Source organism: Rattus norvegicus, chromosome 3, assembly GCF_036323735.1.
Source record: "Rattus norvegicus strain BN/NHsdMcwi chromosome 3, GRCr8, whole genome shotgun sequence".
Taxonomy (NCBI): domain Eukaryota; kingdom Metazoa; phylum Chordata; class Mammalia; order Rodentia; family Muridae; genus Rattus; species Rattus norvegicus.
In genome coordinates, this window is record NC_086021.1 from 62504083 (window position 1) to 62521556 (window position 17474).

The 17474-nt window shown below is 39.2% G+C and overlaps 1 long non-coding RNA gene across 1 annotated transcript; it reads left to right on the forward strand.

Annotated features, from left to right (window-relative positions):
* Positions 1-1770: 1770 nt before the first annotated feature.
* Positions 1771-16953, forward strand: LOC120101440 (uncharacterized). Its single transcript, XR_005502005.2, has 3 exons — positions 1771-1914; positions 7184-7278; positions 16806-16953. It is a non-coding gene; the product is annotated as an uncharacterized LOC120101440 (long non-coding RNA).
* Positions 16954-17474: the final 521 nt, after the last annotated feature.

Below are 17474 nucleotides of genomic sequence, written 5' to 3' on the forward strand. Positions count from 1 at the left end.
AAATATTTTTGGAAGTGTACAGTGTTTGCTCACGTGTGTGCGTGCACGTGTGTGTGTGTGTGTGTGCGCGCACACACACACACACACACACACACACACACACACACACACACACGTCTTTTGGGTATATGTTCTTAGGCCAGAGAAAAAATTTAGATGTCTTCTTCATTTTTCTCTGCGTAAAATTTTGAATCAGGGTTTCTCATTAAACCTGGAGTTGAGTAGGCTGGCTCAATAGCCAGCCGCCTCTTGATTCAACTGTCTCTGTCCCCAAGCATTGACGCACATATCTCAGACAGATTTTCTCATAGGCACTAGGGATCTGATGAATCCAGTTTCCATCTCCCCAACTCCTCATTTCTTTTCTGTCTCCATGTTGCATCCTAACGTGATCGAAATTTGTCTGTTTCTATGAGGAGTCCAGAATTGTACAAAGCATTGTGGGCATACAGCTAAAGGAAAAGACAATGCTTTCCTCATTAAATATACAGTCTACAAAAGAAGCTAGGCAAACAGCCTACTCAAACATCCAGTGCAAGGTCCAATGGGAGAAATGGTCAAAAGTATGGCTGAGGCACAAGGCAATGCTCTTAGTTACAAGAATGATTAGGGATGATCATGAAAGGGGCAATATTCGAAGTTACTTTTGATTTCTTGAAACATCAACGATTGAAACCAGAGTCTTGCATCTGCCAGGAAAGCCCTGTATTACTAAGTTCATTTGTGACAGATCCCCAGATCTTAGCAAAACTGACACCATGTTAAAGGCACCATTATGACCTTATAAACCAAGATACAGACCATAGAACTTTCTCAAAAAGGGGAACAAGGGCCCAATCCATTAAAGACCTATTACATAGTTCCACAATCTGGGAAAGTTCCTAAAGGACAATATTCTTTGACTTCTGTGATTTCACTTCTTGGTAACTGTTGTTGCTAATTAAAATTTGTCAACTAGAAGGTTTTGTTCATAAAAGACAAAGGATGGCATGGCTTGGGGTTATTTTGGCTAAGTTCCCATGCAACCATACAGAGTTTCTATTCAACCTTTGCTCTCTGGCATACTCACTTCTCAACACACCCCAAACAATCTGGGTTTTCTCCTGAAGAATGAGTAGGACTCACGTATATTAAAGGGTATTCATTGGTGTGTGGTGTATGGGTATGCCTCTGGTGAACTGTGTTCCAAAGCTCCAGAATCTACCAAATCTACCAAAACTTCAGCAAGACTGGAAAGAAGGATTAGAAAGAAGTGTTGGAGAGGAAAGATGAGCTGTGGGGAGAAGAAAGATAGTAAGGCATCTTATAAGACAAAGTATAGAAGTATGCCCTCCACAGATTGACTGAGGAGATGCAGTCAGTCTTAGTTTGTAGAAAACAAGTTGCAGGATTGTGGGGTGTGGAGATGGGCAGTTCCTAGTGCAAATTGTAACCCAGTTAAGATGTTCTTTCAGAAATCAAGGTAAGGACAGCTTACAAGGCCCATGAAGAAGTTCTGATACACATCACAGCTCAGTTGTTAATTCTACATATTTACTTGTTAAGACTAAGGGACGAACACAAAGTAGGTTAAGCATTATTTTTCGGGGATGAGTTTTTCCAGAGGACATTGGCACTTGAATGAATGGACCTAACAAAGAATATCACCCCCATAAAGCTGGGATTACCAGCAACACTTCACCATTTCCTTGACTGAGGAAGTCCTAAGTTATATTGTGGGATGGGGGTGGGGTTGGGGTGGGCAGTTACTGGTCCAGATTGGAACCCAGTATTCTAGAAAGAAGTGGTTGGGATGCCTACAGTTTCTGTGTCTATACTGTTTTCTGTCCTCCAGACTGCACCTCCAGCTTCTATTTTCAGTCTACTAAAGAAGAAAAGACAAGGGCCTGTTTTGTAGATCACGCTGCATAAAAAGTAGGCATAACCGAAAAAGGTGTGCAGTTAGCCCTGTTCCTTGAAGATCAGTGACAAAGAAGATTCTCAGTGTGCAGAACTTAAGATGATTGATTCCCTTGATTGTAGGCTTTGATTTAAACAAGAAATGTTATGTGTGATTACACACTGATTCCTTGTGTTAACTAATGGTTTGGCTAGATGGTTAGGTAATTGGAAGGAACATGATAGGAGAATTGAGAAAGAGATTTGGAGAAGGTGGATAGATCTTTGTAGGGGCTCAGGGCATGGTTGTTTTTGTTTTTGCCATGTTTGAAACAGAGCCACATTTTGTTTTTTGCCAGAATATCAGGTGAAATTGCTGTCATCTGACTGCAATGCACAATAGAAGAAACAGAGTAGTGTCTCAGAGGGATTCTTCCCAGCAAAACAAAACAGAACAAAGTCCAGTAAAATCGGTGTGTCTGAGAATTCAGAATAAGAAAGGGGATGCCACCACTCATCTTTATTTTTCCTGAACCACTAGTTAACTCTCTATTTCTGTTCCCATAATTCAGTGGGATTTGGCTTTCGTTATGCAGGGAGCAATGCATACCAGGCATTCCAAAAATGAGTCTATTGAATTGGAAGCTAAGACCACTTCTCAGTTACTTGGAGTCTTTGAGTTAACAGACCAAGGAAGTGATAATATTTTGATGAGAGGCAGTTTCTGACTACCAAGAGGACCTTTGTCTAGGGATCCACCATTGAGCCCCTCCCCCTATTTTCCTTGTATGTGAATATCAACAGAGAAAGCAACTAACTGTTTTATTTCCTCTCTTATTTCCTTATCATTAAGCAGAAGATATATTAAGTATAGAATTCAAGATATGGGATATTGGGAGAACAATTAAATTCCTTGGGGCACTATGTCCTCTTTTAGGGAAGAGATTAGTATGGTTTTGTTTGTACAGATCTGTACAGTTATGATTTGTTATATCTTAGTTGGAAATTAGGATGATTTAAGGGTTTGTGTGTGTGCGCGCACATGCATGCAAGCACCAGCTTGGCAAACAGTAGACTTTTGGTGTCTAACTTTGAACATTAACTTGACTGTGTTAAAGAATAGTAGGTAGCTGATAAGGTAGTATTTCCGGGGGTATTTATAAGGGTATTTTTGGAAAGGATCAATTATTTAAATTACAAGACCTAGACTAGATGACCAGCCTTAGCCAATGTGGACGAGCACCAACCAATTACTTAGGTTCTGGATAATAAAGGGAAGGCAAGTTTTGCCTCTGCTATGGGGCTAGGACACTCATATTCTCTTGCTCTTCAATGTCAGGATTTCCCTAGCTTTTAAAGTCCATGACTTGCACTGGTGTCCCCTAAGTATAAAGTTCATTGACTTGAACAGAGCCTCACTGTTGACGTCTCTGCTGCTCACACATCCACATACCCTACTGTAGGATATCACAGTTTTTGTTCTCATATAAGCCAGTTCCCCTATTAATTTCCTGCATGTACATGCTTATATTATTTTAGAAAACAGTGACTAATATGCATTGTGACTAGGTTATCACTACAGCATTGCAAAACATGGATTCCAGGATGAGATGCATCTTCAAATTCTGGTTCTGCTTCTCCTTCGTTCAATGGGGACATAGACCTTTTCATTTGGCAAGGTTGTTGTAGAAACTCCAAAATAATGGATTTGTTGGTGCATTTGTGGGTTTGTTTTATATTTGCTACTTGGAATCCGCTTTCTTTTAGAGAGGGACAGAGATTTGGTGCTCACTCCTAGGAACCTACACTCTCCAGTTCATTTTGTGGGAAGGAGTACCAAATCCACCTGATGTGTGGAAAGCTTGCACATAGTATAACTTGTAATGTGAACAGGGCAAGCATTTCTTCATATCAAATACAGAAGCAATGGTGACTTTCAATATTTTTACTTTAGGTTTGGAAAACAGCATAAGATCATGTTGTTTCTGGCTTTAGCAGCAACGTTGTTGAAAATAACCCAGATCCCAGCTCATAAAAGAGAAACACCTAAACACTGTAATGTATGAAAAAAAAATCACCACAAGGGTATATCACCCTAACATATAAACTCAGGGGCTGCTGTTTGAGCCATTTCAAAATAACAACACATTGATAAATGATTAAGAACATGCAGAAGTCCATGCCTATTGCCAGCAGAATACATTTGTTAATGTACTGATCCATTATTACACGATGCTTGAGAGCCTCCCTGTTGGATGGAGGGCAGCAATCTTCTTGGTATCAGGAAAAGCTGCTACAACTTTCTTAACAGCTTCACTCATCTGGCTATAGAGGCTTCGTCATTTAAGTAGAAAAAGGGCAGAGAAAACGCTGAGAGGCAGTTTGCTCTAACTCAACCTTTTCAAACGACTACACTAATTTTAAACATATGAATTTAACTGTATGTTCACCCCTCTATAAACAGGGCGAACAAACAGTATATCATTTTTACACTTGAACTGTATTATGATTTTAATGCAGCTCAGGTGAGGTGAGGTCAGGAGATACAATTAAATGGGTCTGGTACCAGCTGGAGATTCGGCTCTCTTTAACCATGCTTGGGTGGTTTATCCATCAACAACTCATGTACTGCTCCATAAAAATTGATATCTGTTTAAAAATAGGTATTAAAATACAGTGTACTTTTAAAATTAGGGACTAAAATATTGTGTAGTTGCCAGCAGGTAGTTTATTTAATATTCATGTGCAATATGAAACAGAAAGAATCTTGTTCCTGGAGTAAAAATCTATTAGAATAAATTTGTCCTGGTTGCTGATGTACATGGAGCTTCTGTGCTTGGTCAGGTCCTTGGAAACAAATGCAGAAACAAACTTTTAAATCATTTACAAACCCCTGGCTCGGTGGAATGGGGAGACATAATTACTTTATTCGTTAAACAGCTCTATCTGCTCCTCCGTGATTTATTTCAATGCCGTTCTTTTATGAAAGGCTGTTTAAAAAAAAAAAAACAGAGAAGGGGAAAGCAGGAATGTCAGATAAATGGGTTTATTAGGGGAAATACAAAATCCTGTTGTTTTTATATGGTCTACCCTGGGTCGGTACAGTAGATGCCAATTGTATGGTTGCCTTTGGTTCCTATTTGATATAAATTCAAGTATTTAGATCTGCCACATTCAAGGTCAACACGCAACTCTAAATATATAGGGCCACCATTTGTCTTCTAACATGCAAATCAAAAAGTTAAACAAATGAACATTTAAGAATAATATTTGATTAACCATTCACTGAAAGAAAAGTAATTCTGCCTGTCTCATCCAGTAATTTATATAGTTTAGCGATCTGCTTGTCAATAATGAACAAATTGCCCTAATATATTACTATAATGCTTCATATTCATTAAGACATCTGCCAACTTTTCAAGAAGCCTTTTCCATTTGAGACTTGACTTATAATTGTAGAGTCCCTTGGGGGGGAGTTTCAATATTATTCTAATCAATTTTATCCACAATCGCAATATGGATGATGACATAGCAATGTAATTTCCAAAGTTACCTCCTCACATTAGTCATCTGGACAGAGAGGGGACAACGCTGGTATCTCCAGAATGTGTTGTAGAAAGAAAGCATTGCGGCAATGGAGCAACGAGTACTTTTCATCATTCAAATGCATCGCAGCATGAATATGTATATGTACAGATACGCTTACATAATTTACAACCACACTTCAAAGCTTTATGGTCTATAACATTTATATGTTATTTTTATGCAATAAGATGATAATGGAGTTTATAACCATAAGAGACAAAAGTTGGAAAGTCTTCCAAGATGGTCTTTCTGTACAAAGATAGAGGGAAGACATAAGGCCGTATTGTTCTCATTCCCCCTGTGATTATTTTAAATAATAAGAGGTAAGTAGTAGCTTTAGAGAATGCTGGAAAGATGAAAATATTTCAGTTGCACTCCAATGGTAACTACTATTCAACTAGCTTCTTCTGGCTTGTTTGTGTGTGACCGGGTCTTGCTGTGCTGCCCAGGCTGGTCTTGAACTTGAGATCCTCTATCTCCAGCCTCCTGAGTGCTGGAATTATAGCATATGTCAACTCACTGAGCCAAGCTTCTATTGCCAACAAGACAAAGTCTTGGTTCCCATCGATTTTGCTCATTTTACTTTAAACCTTATGCTGATCCAGGAGCCAACGTGTTCTGCCCCTCGCTGTGGCCCTCTATGGCCTCTTTGTCATGGTCTCCCTCTGCTGTTCAATGTCAGGCTAGCTTGCCATCAATTTGACAGCGATGATTCAGAGAGACTGATGAGGACTCAAGAAGATGTTTGCAATGTGCCGGAGGAAAAAGAAAAGCATTAATATAATCAAACTCATGGGAAACAGGTTGGACCAGCTTCCAAGAAGGCCAGTTTGGTCCAGTATGGCCATTTTAGTTTCCCTGTTTATTTTCCTTCCTGATAATAAATAGTAAAAATGAGTCACAGTTCCCAGGATCTCTAATTTCTACAATACTTTAACCAATCATATTTTTATTAGTCTTAAAAATTCCTTAACCTTAGAATTTAGTTTGAATAATTGAACTTAGTACCACTGGCCACTATTTAACCAAAATAAGTACCAAGTCATCATTAAAGCAAGTAAAGGTGTTATTAGCAAGATTTTATTTAGGTAATTTACAATAAAATGAAATTTGCATTATTTGTATGTAAGAATGCATGTTAAAGCTTTCAGTTATAGTTAAATTAATTGTTATCAAAATAATAATGACAAAAATTTCAACAAGCTTTAGCTGAGGTTGAAAAATTAGTTTTACTGAAAAAATAAATTTGGATAATAGGAAAAGAGATATAAGCAGATATATGGAGCAAATTTTAAGGACAGTAGTTGGAAAACATACATTCATATGTTTCCACCCATTCAAATGTGTGATAAGTAGATACATTTGATCATTTGATTGTAATTCAGAGGTTGGAATTGATTGGAATACAGAAGAGGTTTAGGATACAGAACAGGTTAGACTAAGAATGGTGACAATGTCATTATAAAATAAATGGTTGTTTCTGGGCCAGCAAGATGGCTCGACAAGATCAAATACTAGGGACACAAGCTTGGTGGCCTGACTTCCAACCCACAAATCCATGTAAAGATGGAGGGAGAGGACAGAGTTCCTTTAATTCCCCCAGTCAATGCATACATGTATGCTTCCCAAATTATGCTCACACAACCAACAGCAAACAGCACCAACAAAAATAGTAATAGTAATGCAAATAAAAACAAGTATGACACCTTCTTCCAAACAGGATCAATGTGACAAAGAGTCTGTAATGGTTGGAAAGGAGGAGAGTCTGGCAGAAACAGTAAGAAAGCTATGGACCTGATCTATGTATTTAAAAATGTAAGTACCCAGAACAAAATCATATAATTTGTAAATGGAAAGACCTTAAAATTGTTTTTGCAGTGGTTTTTTTTAATGTTTTTATAAAGCTGTAGGTTTCAGTCAGAAAACTCTTTTTTAAATTTGGTTATTTTATTTATTGACATTTCAAATGTTATCCCCTTTCCCAGTTTCCTCTCCACAAACCCCCTATCTTGTTCCCCCTCCCTCTGCCTCTATGAAGGTGCTCCCCCACCCACCCACTCTTGCCTCAGCACCTTACCATTCCTCTACCCTGGATCATCGAGCCCCCACAGGAACAAGGGGCTCCCCTCCCAGTGATACCACATAAGGCAATTCTCTGCTACATATCCAGCTGGAGTCATGGGTCCCCTATGTGTACTGTTTGGTTGGTGGTTTAGCCTCTGGGGACTTTGGGGTCTGTTCGGTTGATATCATTGTTCTTCCTATGGGATTGCAAACCCCTTCAGCACCTTCAGCCCTTACATTAACTTCTCCATTGGGGTCCCCACTCTCAGTCAGATGTTTGGCTGCATGCATCCGCATCTGTATTGGTCAGGCTCTGGCCTATCAGGGGACAGCTATACCAGTCTCCTGTCAGCAAGTGCTTCTTGGCATTAGCAATAGTGTCTGGGTTTGGCGTCTGCGGATGGGATGGATCCCTAGGTGGGGCAGTCTCTGGATGGCCTTTCCTTCAGTCTCTGCTCCATTCTTTATCCCTGCATTTCCTTTTGACAGGAGGAATTCTGAATTAATATTTTTGAGGTGGGTGGGCAGCCCCATCCTTGAACTGTGGGCCATGCCTATCTCCTGGATATGGTCTCTAGAGGTTCTCTTTCCCCTTTGTTGAGTATTTCAGCTAATTTCCTCCCTGTTGGGTCTGGGAACCTCTTGGGTACCTGGCATCTGGGACTTTCTAATGGCTAGCCCCAGTTCCTCCTCCCTCACTGCTACACACCTACTTTCAAATTCCCGACCCTCTGTACTTCTCCCCCATCTCCTCCTGTATCTGAACAGGTGTCCCCCTCTCTCTCTCCCTCCTCTTTCCCTCCCAGATCCCCCTCTCCCTCTACTTCCTGAGGTTATTTTCTCCCCCCTTCTGAGTAGTACTGTAGCATCAACACTTTGGTGTGGTTTTTTCCTTCTTCTTGGGTTTCATATGGTCTGCCAGTTGTATGGTGGGTATGCTGAGCTTTTTTCCCTTTTTTCTTTTCTGTTTTTACTAATATCCACTTATCAGTGAGTATATACCATGTACGGTCTTTTGTGACTGGGTTACCTCACTCAGGATGATATTTTCAAGTTCCATCCATTTGCCTGGGAATTTCATGAAGCCATTGTTTTGAATAGCTGAGTAGTACTCCATTGTGTAGATGTACCACATTTTCTGTATCCATTGCTCTGTTGAAGGGCTTCTGGGTTCTATCCAGCTTCTGGCTATTATAAATAAGGCTGCCGTGAAGACAGTGGAGAATGACTCACTATCTCTCTTTGCTCTCTTGCACACATATGGACACACTTTCCCACAAGAAAAATTTGACAAAACATTTATCCTTGCTATTTACAGCATTTGACATAGTTTTAGTTTATCTTTTCTTAAATTGTAGACACTACTGGTAGGAAGACCATTTTATTTATTTGAAGATTTTTCTGACCTGCCGCTACATGCTGGTGATAACACACAGACCTGGTGCACTGTATTTACTCGTTGGCAGGTGAAAATCAAGCCAGGACACTCTGTCTGGGTCTACCTTCTGGAAACTAGAGACCAGGCTTATGAACTTCAATCACAGCATGCAATATTTAGGGTTTTCTGTAAGAGAATGGGACCAAGAGGAACAACTGAAAGGGCCTTGAAAGGAATAGCAAGAAAAAACCCCACTGAGTATGAAAATTAAAAATCAGCCAAGGCCTTGACCCTGTGTAGTTGAGTGAATGCATTTGGCATAGGATTCAAATAATCTGTCTTGGGAGAAGAATTCAGGTCACACTGAGTTTAGGAGGCAGAAAGATACTTGAATTGCCCAAAGAGTAGCTTCAGGAATCGTTACCTGTGTGGAAAACCATACAGATTATGTCCTGGGGAAACATTACATTGTGTCCCATGTAACAGACACGTGGGGTAAAGCCCCAGCTCTGAACATCAATAGTAAAGTGTTTAGAAATAATTCTAAAAGGAGTAATATCAAGAATCAAGTTTTACACATGAGACACTTTTCTTCAAACTTTTACTGGTAGTACTTGGCATTAAACTACTATTATTGCTGAAAATTCAACAACGTTGATCTTGAAGAATTTTATAATTACTAAGCTCATGTCTGAGCCACTACATCTCCGTGGCTTTTACCCTGATCTGTTCCCTGCAGTAATTGTTAAGCCTGTCAGTCTGTGTCTGTGTGTCACATTCATTGTCTTTTCCTTAGCCACATACCCAGATTCTCTTTTGTTTTTCCCTCACCAGTATCCTTTAAGGTGGCAAGTTGCCTCTTAACCAGATTACCTCAGAAAGGGAACAGCTTCTGACAGGGAAGTGAGCAGCTGTGTGGCGGCTTACAGCATCTCTGTTATTTTGCACTGATGTAGCATTTTAATATAAATGGCTGAAATACAATCTGAAAATAGTCATTCATCTCCAACAAGCTCCACAAAGCTGGTTAGCATTTAAGCTGCAGTATTTATGGGCTGCTTCGTTTTAGGTGCTTTCCTCCCTGTAATGATAATTGGGGTGATTTTCATACTGTCATTTGTTGGAGAAGAAACTGATACTCAAGCTGAGGCTCAAGTATCACAGCGGTGGAGAAAACTCTGCAGTCCAGGATCACAATGGCTTATGCCTTTGGGGGTTGTTCCCAGAGAACTTAGTTTTTATCTTTTTTTAAAAAAGATTTATTTACTTTAATTATATGTGTGCAGGTATTTTGTCTACATCATATCAATGTAGCATACGCGTGTAGTGCTCTTTGAGGTCAGAAGAGGGCATCAGATCTCCCCGAAACTGGAGTTACAGATATTTTTGAGCCACTCATGTGGGTGCAGGGAATCAAACCCAGGTCCATTGGAAGGGAAGTGCTCTTATCAGGTGCATCATTATTGCAGCCCCCAGCTCTTTTTCTTTTTTAATGTGTGGAAAATAATGCAGAGAAAGTGACTGGATATCATGAAGTCGAAAGTTAAATTAAAACTAGAATCATGCATCTTTTCTGTCCTGAATTCATTCTAGAAACAGGGATCCTTGTTATTCTGAACTCTTTATGTTTATATGGTTTTTGGATCTATGACAAGGATATAACAGTCCTTAACATCACCTTGTAAACAGCAAACATCCTCTATCTAAGTTTGAACCTTTACTCTTACTTACTCACTGTCCTTATGAATTGTCAGCTCATGCATGCTCCTCTGCCCAGTGACGGAACCATACAACCCATGTTTGCTACCCCGCACATCTAACAAAACAGTCAAATTAAGTAGTTGGGTTTGCTATGAGTAGTCTCATGTCATGTAGTAGAGTAGAGCAAAGGAAGGCGGGAGGCAAGGCAAGCAACTGACAATTCAGTGAGCCTGATATCGTCACAAGGTTGCATCCTAGAGTTTGTGACCATGTAGGAAAAGGACGAATGATAGTTTAGTTACCCACGCACTCTGAGAGCTAACTCATAGTTGTCTATGTAAGACACTGTGAAGAATGAGATAATGGAATAGGTTTCCCAATGAGACTTTAAGAGATGGATAGATATATCAGTACTACTTCAAGGTTATTAAAACACAAGTACAATCCCTCACATCACAGGACATGGGTGCACAAGCATGTGTGTGTGTGTGTGTGTGTGTGTGTGTGTGTGTGTGTGTGTGTTTGTGTGTGTGTGTCTATAGAAGATATTTAATAGTCAAGGAACAGCTGGTTAAGGTTGGTTCTCTTCTCTTACCACAAGAAATCCAGGCATTGAACTCAGATTTCCTTAAGGAGGATGAGAGATGCTTTCCTTGAGTATCAGTTAGGTATACACTAGGGATAATGTGCAGTATTTTGTAATGTGTAGACTAGTTCTCATTCCTTATAGGCATCAGTAAGTGAGCAAACTTAGAAGTAGAGTCATACAGGTTTAAGGGAATAAGATTGCCAGATGTGGGCTGGAGAGGTGGCTCAGCAGTTAAGATTGCTGTTCCAGAGGTCCTGAGTTCAATTCCCAGTAACCACAACCATCTGTAATGGGATCGGATGTCCTCTTCTGGTGTGTCTGAAGACAGCTGGTGTGTGTGTGAAGACAGGTAAAGTGTACTCATATAAATAAAATAAATAAATCTTAAAGAAGAGAAACAGTATTGCATTTTTTTTTAAAAATTGGCTGGTGTTTTTGAAACAGTGTAAGAATAAAACCAGATGCAAGGGCAGCAGAGAGTTCTGTCCTAAAATATTCCCAAGTAGGTTTTTAAATACAATCAATGACCTACGTGTCTCAGTAGGTCCTTTACTGAAATTCTACCTCTTGACTGAATCTGACCCAATGAGCCCAATTCTAGAAATTTATCTTGTGGAAATAATCTAAGAGAAAGACATGGTCATACGTATGTTCTTTGCAGTGCTATTTATAACCTAAAATGTATCCCTATAATAAGATAAGTGATTTATCTTGCAGCATTCCAGAGAAAAGCGTAGATTCTGCAATCAGAGCTGAAATGCAGGAGTGAGGTTGAGGCAGGAAACATAAATTCTCAGCTTTAAATTTGCCCTAAGATTAAATATATTTATCTCTAAATGAAATTTAATCTGCTCTGATTTCTTACCTGCCTGGTCTTGTCTGGCAGAAATTCCAACTACAGTTATTATTGGATGTTCCCAAGCTTTCCCCCTCCTATGTGGTTATAAGAGACTCCTGAACTGATTTTGGACTAGACCACTGGGGGCAGGGACTTGGTTGGGAGTGGAAGGGTGCCTCTGTCTTTCTTCAATGTTTCATCTTGAATATGTGATGCTGTTCCTGAGCCCCAGTACTCAGAACACAGCTGCCCTTAGAGATGCCCTCCCTCAATTCAACTTATTCTCCCAGGTATAGGACACTACTGCTTGGAATCATAGATTGAGCTATGCCCATCTGCTTTGAGGTGATCCAACTTCCTTCTGGTCAGATCATGTTCTGATTTTTTCCCCTTGTCCAAATCCCTTCTGTGAATCCCTTATCTCCCCCAACTCCCCCACTCACCCCACCACCACCACCTGTAGGGCCTGAAAGGACAAAAACTCTATAAAAACACTTTTCAGAAAATTTGAACCTAAACTGAGGTGGAAATGAAACAGTTAGCTAGGATTGACGCATTGGACTCTATCACCAGCATTCAGGAGGGAGAGAACATGGCTCCCTAGGAGGTCTGCCAGAATTACAAAGTGAAAACTCATCTCAAAAAAGGAACAACAGAAAATAAAATTTCAAAAAAAAACACTTTTCAGGGGGTTGTAGTAAAAGGAAAAACAATTACCAGCTTGATTTGACTTTCTAAAAAGGTACTCCGAGTACTTAAATTATGGGAAAAGAGTTAAAACCTACTAGCAAGAAAAATTAGAATGCATACCAAAGGGTTGAAGATACTTAATGAAAGCAGCAATTCCAGAAAGGAGGGGAGAGACACAGGCTGATAAAGGACTTAAATTTGATTACTAAGAGAATACCTCAGTGGTGAATCTCAAGTGTATAATTTTGGAAGGATAATGCAAGATAAATTAAGATGACAGACAAACAAGAATGAGGACCTTCAGATCAGTTTGCGTTTGAATCTGGAAGTGAAAAGGAGTTAAGAAATGGTACTCATCAAGATTGCCAATAAAGTTAAAGGAAGAATTTATAAAATGAGAGCTGTGCGTAAAGTTGTGAGAGAAAAAGGAGTTTCTTTGGACAAAGAGAGTTGGAAGATAAGGAAGCGGTAGGAAAAACAAATAAAAGAGAAGGCTATTAAGAACACAGATAGATTAAACTTTGCGAGGAGGAAGGACAATTCTTTGAGACTAAGAAGTATGTAATTTGTTTTCACTAAACACTTAAGAATAAGTTACTCCCTTCAAATCACATCGAGTCTTCCAGAGTACAGAGAGAAGCATTTGTTTTATGGGAGCTGGGGTTCTAGTAAGTTGCAGACTTTTCCTCCAAAATATGAATTCTATATAGTTGATTAAAGTAAACTAACAATGAAATAAGCTTAGATTTGTGTTAATTTTTGATATGCAAATTCACATCTACATCTAATGTCCTTGTAAATGCCAGGATACAGGAACATAAAATCGTTCTTTTAAAGAAATGAATTATGAGCCTACCCAGAAGGGCAGCCCATGTATCAACTAGATTGACACAGTTGTTTTTATTTCTAATAAGGGCCTTCATTTACTTAAAATGTTGCTCCCTAGACATTCTACCGCTCTTTTAAGCACGCAAGATGATTGCTATAAAAGGAAAAAGAAATTACATTAGATCAAAAGCCAGTGGAAGTGTTAGCTAGAAACCTGACGGTGAAACATAGAATGCTATTCTTGAAGATGTAGTAAGATTTGGCTCCATCATAATAACCCCGAGAGGCAGATCAATATGATGGAGTTAAGATATGTTCCACAAATCTTTATGTGTGCACCAATTAGGATACAGAAAAGATATGCCCACAATTCCGAAGGACCAGCTTGAACCGTCACTTGAGTTCCCAACAGAGTCTAGCTTGCGGCTGCAGGAACAGAGGTTTATGTAGAACAAGCAATGGTTCATCTATTGATAACGCTAACTCAGGCACTGGGAATCTTGAATTTTGAAGACAAAGTAATTTGTCAATAATAACAAGATAAAAAACTTATATAATAAGCATAGGCTGAACTGTATGTGATCTTTAGTTATGAAGTTTGGTAATGGCAGATTGCGAGCATAACATACAGTTTGTTCAAAGATGTGTTACCCCCCCCCCCCCGCTTCTAATTTGCCAGTTGTCTAAATACTTAATCTTTCTAAGTCTAACATCGACTATGCACAAAATACTGCTTAAGAACTATAGATTCAAAGATGAGAGACTGTACCCTTACTTTTCTATGCTTGGTGAAATAGCTGATTACTTAAAAAATCAGTATTGTTATCAATGTCCAAACACCATTTGACTGAAAACTGAGAGAGGAAATATTTATACTCCTGCTATCATTTATAATATAGTAAGATGTATTATATTAGAGTAAAAATGTCAGTTTTTTATATTATTATAGGAAACACAATACCCGCCTGGTGAAAATTAGATACAAAATAAATGTTTGATTAAATGAAAATGTGAGACTATAAACATTTTATAAAGTGAGTAGAATATTAGTGTGGGAAATTGATTGATTGCTTCTGTCAGAGATGCAGATGTGATGAGCAGTCATAGTCAAGCTCCCTACAAAGCTTCTATTTAGAATTTGACCATTGAAGACCTTCAACAAATTTATTCACTATTGCACAATGAAACTTTGGACTATAACAGTGAATAGTTCCTTACCTTAGTAGCGAATAAATTCATCAAGGGATTCGAAGGATGCTTTACAGATGTTTTTATTTTGACATGCCAAAAACATTTTGAGGAATTGGGCATTGTCAGAGTCATCTCAGGCCCAGCCTTTCAGCATTAAAGAGCTGAACGCCATGCTGCAGAGGGGTGAAACTATGTCAAAGGGAATGAATTTACCCCTTAGTCATGTATTGTTGCTTAATGTGTTAGAATTTAAAACTGTTTCTTGGATTTTAATTTCTATTTAAAGTAGTCTTTGTTGTTATTTTTGGTTCACAGATGGAGAAGAGACAAATTGCAATAGATCAAGAGATTAAAATGGAAAGAACGAAAACGTAGTAATGAGAAAACTAGAGTGAGAAATGGGTCAGGCCCTGGAAGGGTCGAAGTGTCATCTAAGGAGTTTGCACTATCAGAGACAAAGCTTGTCAACAGTAGAATGTCTGATGAAAATGGGAAGATTAGCCTTTAATTCTTGGTAGGAAGGTTGGAAGAAAGACACCCGAGATCCACCACTTAGTACCAAAGACAAAGCTCCAGGAACACATGTTCCAGTGGAGAATTGACTCTTCCGTACACACTCATACAAGGGCCATGAATAATGGGCCTCCAGGTTCATGGAATGATCATGTGTGTCTTCCGGGGAAAGTCTGTATTTGGCAACATTCCAGCAAGACACCCTAAGAGTTTTTCAGTTCATGTACTGACCACGTCTTCCATGTAGAGTGTCTTGGGAAATTTCTAGAGTATAATCAGTGGTGTAAGAATAAAGCAGCCGATTTATAATGTACCAGTCAGTCATTGTTTTCTGGCATGAGTAGAACTAATGAATACTGGGATAAGGTAGCACGGGGAAGGATATCCATGCTAAGGAAAAGGATAGCAGATCTGTAAGATGAGTTCATCTCAGGGCTGCTACCAGACACAATACTTTATTAATACATCAGTTTACTGAGTTTCTAATGAAATAGGGAAAGCTCTACTTTTTCCTTCCCTCCTTCCCTTCCCTTCCCTCCCTCCTTCCCTCCATCCCTTCCTCCCTCCCTTCTTCCTCTCTCTCTTTCCCTCTTTCTTTCTTTCTTTCTCTCTCTCTCTTTCTTTCCTTTCTTTCTTTCTTTCTTTCTTTCTTTCTTTCTTTCTTTCTTTCTTTCTTTCTCTCTCTCTCTCTCTCTCTCTTTCTTTCTTTCTTTCTTTCTTTCTTTCTGTTAGAGACATATTTCTAGTGATATTTCCATTTCCTGCGCTTGCAGTTTGCTTCCTCATTAGATGGACAGCTCCTAGGTGAAATGATGGTATCATCGATGTCCCTCTATATTATCTAGATTTCTCTTGAGCAGTTCCTATTAATGCCTACAATTCTGCATGGAGTGCCATCGGAAAACTCATGATATTTCCCATCATATTCTTCTCTTAGTTAGAAATCCCATGTTGACACCATTATCTTCTATTTTGTATGGAGTCTGGAAAAGAACGAGGAAGTAACTCACTGTCGCTGCATGCTTTGCACCGACAGATGCTGCTTCATTCTGTTTTATGACTGCTACAGTGGATGCAATGAGAGATCACGTACATTTTCCAGGAGATCACAGTTACTAAAAATGGCAAGGAATGATTTGAATACAGTCTGATTTCAGAGCCCATAGGTCTGCAATTTTCAGTGAGGGGCCAGAGAGTAAATATTTTAGGCTTTGCAGCCCATACGGTCTCTGTCACAATCACTCAACTGTGGCGTTTATCGAAAAACACCATAGACAGTATGTAAATGAATGAGCATGGCTGTGTTCCAATAAAACTTTATTTATGGACACTACAATTTGAATTTCATATAGTTTTCATGTGTCTCAAATAGTATTCTTCTCTTGGAGTATTTTTTATTTTTATTTTTATCACCTTAACCATGCTTAAAAAATGTTAGATCACTCTTAGATTTGGCCTATACGTTTATGAAAAAGGGGTTCTGATTTTGGCCCATAGGTTATTTATTGCCTTGATTACTCACTGATCTTTGTATGTGTCATATTTTTTAGGTTGCTAGAAAAGGAACGTAAACTCACCTAAAATGCACTTGGACCTCATCATGTATGCAGAAAATTGGGCCATTTTCTTTTTCTGCTGAATTGAGGAAAAACTCCAAGAACTACTCAAAGAAGGTGTTTAGATGCATCTAAAATTATTTACTGACTTTATTCTGCTGTAAGTACTCCAAAGGCAGCCCAAGATGCTAGCTACGAGTAGAAGTATGGAGTCAGAGAACCAGAATGTTCAGAAGAAGAAGGCACACCTGTGTGGTAGTCTGAATGAGAGAGAATGCCTCCCCCAGGATAGTATGATTAAATGGTGGGACTGTTTGAGAAAGTTTTGGAAGTGTGGCCTTGTTCGAGGCAGTGTGTCACTAAGGACATGAGCTTTGAGGCTTCACCAGCCCAAGGCATTCTCAGTTGTCCTCTCTCTTCCTTGTGCATTAGATGGGACGTGAGATTTCAGCTACCTATCCAGCACCGTGTCTGCCTTGCATGCAGCCATATCTTCCACCACGAAGCTCACAGATTCAGCCTCTGCAATTTTAACCAAGTCCACAAAAATATTTTCCTTTACAACTTGTCTTGGTCATGGTGTTTTCTCCCAGCAATAAAAAAGCAACCAAGACAACCCGCCCTCTTCATGTCATGTGATATCATGGGTTGTCTGGCTGTTAG